The sequence below is a fragment of the Panthera leo genome, chromosome A3 (genome assembly GCF_018350215.1).
Source record: "Panthera leo isolate Ple1 chromosome A3, P.leo_Ple1_pat1.1, whole genome shotgun sequence".
Lineage (NCBI taxonomy): Eukaryota > Metazoa > Chordata > Mammalia > Carnivora > Felidae > Panthera > Panthera leo.
Genome location: NC_056681.1, coordinates 21,941,387 through 21,945,191, shown reverse-complemented (window position 1 = coordinate 21,945,191; position 3,805 = coordinate 21,941,387). Strand labels below are relative to the sequence as shown.

General features: G+C 51.7%; 1 non-coding gene across 1 annotated transcript; it reads left to right on the top strand.

Moving 5' to 3' along the window:
* The first annotated feature begins 681 nt into the window (after nt 1-681).
* TRNAP-UGG lies at nt 682-766 on the top strand. Its single transcript has one exon. It is a non-coding gene; the product is annotated as a tRNA-Pro (tRNA).
* The last annotated feature ends 3,039 nt before the right edge of the window (nt 767-3,805 follow it).

Sequence of the window (3,805 nt, the reverse complement as noted above, 5' to 3'; positions counted from 1 at the left end):
CCCTCCAGTCCGTCTTCCCTCCCGGACGTGAGTAATTTTCTTAAACAGAGAGACACCTTGTTACTCGCTGCTTAAAACCCAACAGCGGCATCCAAGTTCCTGTAGGACCAAGTTCAGATTCCTTACCTTAGCACCCAAAACGTTTCAAGATCTGATGATCCAGCCTATACCTGCAGCTCATCCCTCAACGTACCGCAAACTCCTTGCCGGAACCACACGAGAGACCTGCTTCTTTCTGCCTCCTTGCCTTTGCACACGTGTTCCCTGTGTCTTGTGTGGCCTCCCTCCTTCTTTGCTCACCTGAAGAGCGCCTGTTCATTCTTCCAGATCAGGAGTGCTCTCCTCTGAGAAGCTTTCCTCAACATCCTCCCCGACTCCTGACGATGTTGGTTTCTCGTGTGTGTGTGTGTGTGTGTGTGTGTGTGTGTGCGTGTGCACGTGCGTGTACTATTACAACTATAGTCTCCCTGGATTACAATGATAAGTAGTTGCCATCACCTCACCAACCAGGAATGGGGTTCAAATCCCTATTCTACCATTGTCAACTGTATGAACTTGAGCAGGTCACGTACTGGTTCTGATCCTCAGTTTTTTCCTCCATAATATGGGGATGATAATAGGACCCATGGCATTAGGCGGTTTGAGGATTAAATGATAGGTATAAAGTATCCAGCATGGGGCGCCTGGGTGGCTCAGTCGGTTGAGCGTCTGACTTGGGCTCAGGTCATGATCTCGCGGTCCGTGGGTTCGAGCCCCGCGTCGGGCTCTGTGCTGACAGCTCGGAGCCCGAAGCCTGCCTCGGATTCTGTGTCTCCCTCTCTTCTCTGCCCCTCCCTCATTCACGCTTTCTCTCTCTCTCAAAAATAAATAAACACTAAAATTAAAAAAAAAATTAAGTATCCAGCATGGATTCAAACACACAGTAGGTGCTTTATAAATATCAATTCCCTAGCAGGAAGATGTTAACCTAGAGCCCATGAAAGACTTAGGAAGTGCCTATATGAGGTTGGGGCCATAGAAGGAGAGCCTGAGAAGGATTTGGTGCAGGTGATTTATTGAGGAGGTGCTTTTCAAAAAAATCAGCAAAGGAAGGGGTTGGGGCGGGGGAGCAGAAGAGAGAAGGGGAAGGGGACAGGCAGAGATGTTATCTCAGGTAAAGTCTACCCTTGGTCTGGCCTACAGTGGGCTCTGGGGCATAAATTGCACCTCAGGGTCGTCCCTGACTTGAAATAAGGGGGCCAGCCTTTCGTACCCCATTGTCAGCCATCACTGGCATGGGCTGTCCCAGGGTAGGAGTCGGAGGGGGTGACCCCCCAGAAGAAGCGGCCCTGATCAGTGAGGGCAATTTTGCAGAGAAGGGAGCAGCTGTTGAGGGGACATCAACCCTACGGGAGCAGGGGGATGGGAGTGCCTACCTGGGAGAAGGGATCTGGATGGGGCTCCAAAAAGACCTACCACAGTGTCATAGGAGGGTTCCTGCTTTCAGGGGTCTGAGAGGTTGTCCCTCATGCACTGAAGTCAGAATGCAGACTTTATAGCTGCCTCAAGTTTCATTCACTTGGTAATTCATGTATTCATTCAAAAGATATTGATTGAGCAGCTCCTAAGTTCCGGGGCTTTGCTAAGCCCGGCAGATACAGTAGAAAGCAAAAAGGTGCCCTTAGGGACCTCATAGCCTAGCGCAGGTGACAATATTCATCAAATAATCACACCAAAAGACAGAGGTCTCTGAAGAGAAGGAACTCAGTTTTGTGAGGGTGTAGAACAGAGGGACCAGGTATGCCTGCGGGTTTAAGGAAGGCTTTCTGGAGAGGAGACTTTTGAATATAGGTCTGAAGGATAAGATGTTACCGGTGAAAGACAGGTTTGTAATCAGGTGGAGTAGGGATATGTGTGGCTCTCTTCCTACTTCTGACATTATCGTTCTGCTACAATATGAGGGAGAACCACTGCCTTAGAGCTGTTGGCAGTCATTTACACTTGAGTATGAATGAGATTTAAATTCTTTTCTAAGAGTGTTGAAGGGGAATGAAGAGAAACTCTTGGGTGGGGCGGGGGAGACTGAATAGAGAAAAGTTATTTTAAAGAGGAAGAAAAAGGGAGCTGGGCAGAAAAGGAAGGGCTTTGAGAAAAATGTGCTGATTTTGTATCTTGCTGCAGCTGCCCACCTTCTCTCATGACTTCGCTTCCTCCTCTCTTTCACAGGCTTTGGAAGCTGGTGGCAAGAAGCTTAGCTTGGAGCTGCCCGTGGCCAGGGTCTGCCTTTCCGGAAGCCAGAGATGGCAGCTGCCTATGCAACATGATATAGAATCCTCTCTGCAGCGTCCCACAGCCCGATGGCAAGAGATTCCTGCCCTCCCCACCCCCACATTAGCATGTGAAAGCCTAGGCTGGGACTCCTGGGAGCTGGGCTCTCCTTCTGGCTCTCTTCTTCTGACCTTGGGCATGTCCCTTCCTTTCTCGCACACAGGAGGGGGTTGGACTCAACTCTTCTGAGGCCCATGCACTCCTTACTGTCCACTTGTTTCTTCCTTACTCCCTATTGCCCTGCTAAGGTCACAAACTCATGCTGGTGACCTGACCCCTTAGGAGGGCTCGAGGTACCTGGAGCCTGGGCTGGCTCCTCCCTCCGCCCTCTGGCTGGCAGAGATTGTGGCCCGGGAGTTGGGAGGGAGAAGGACACTGGAAAAGGTCTCTGGCCCCCGTGGCCCTTTAAATGCTGCCACAATGACTCCTGCTCCCCAGATTGCTGCCTGCGGCTGTCAGACACGCGTCAAGGTCAGGGGTGTGCATCTGCCCTAGACACAGCAATAATGGCTTCTAATGGACTGTAAACAGGTGAAGTTTGCTGCAAAGATGCTGTCACTGCTGCTGGAGTAATAAAAGCTCCTTTTTTTTTTTTTTTTTAACCCTCTCCTGGATTTCGATCATGCCCTAACTGCGCTGTTTCCAGAGAGCGCCTTCTCCAAAGACTTTCTTGCCTGGCGTCTCGTCCACCCTTAGCAACAGGTCAAGAGGAAGGATGTCCACTTTGCAGATAGGGGGAGACTCAGAGGGGAAAGAGGCTTGCCTGGGGTGTCAGGGCTCTGATGTGGCGCAGTCAGACCAGAAGTCGAGGCTTGTTTGGTCTTGTAGCCCACGCGGCTATGACACCCTGTCTGCAGCCCTCTAGTGATTTGATTTGCATTGACCTTTGCCGGGAGCTGCAGGAGAGAGAAAAAGTGACCACAGAACCCAGAGTTCTAGAAAGGAAAGTGAAGGTCTTTGAACTGGACCGACCTACGTTCAAATCCTGATCTACCTTTTACTTGCTGTGTGACTTTGGGCCTGTTAACTAACCTCTCTGAGCCCCAGTTTCCTCATTTCTAAACTGAAGCAATAGGAAGATTGCGAGGGTTGAAGGAAATCATGTGCCTGAGATGCTTGGCACAGAGGTCTCAATAAAGGTCAGGCCCCTCTGCGGCCCCCCGCGCACCCCACCCCCCCGATTTGTGTAAATCTGAGATGTCTGAGGCCTCCATATGGAAGTGACCTTAGCACTGGGGCTGGCAGATGGAGAGCAGTGACCCAGGTCCCCACACCCACCCCTCCTCAGCACAGCGTCCCCAAGGTCACCAGGCGCCAGGCAGGCCGAGAGCAGCCCCGCTCTCCCTCCCTCCAGGCCTGGGCTGGAAGGCTGGAGTGAAGGCAGTGAGGGCCATAAATGAGGCCAAGGAGGAAGCAGTAATTCGGCGGCCACTTCCCGTCACGCTGTTACTTTTAGTGCCACCAGCGTCCCAGCCCAGGCTGCAGGGCGGAGGTTGGA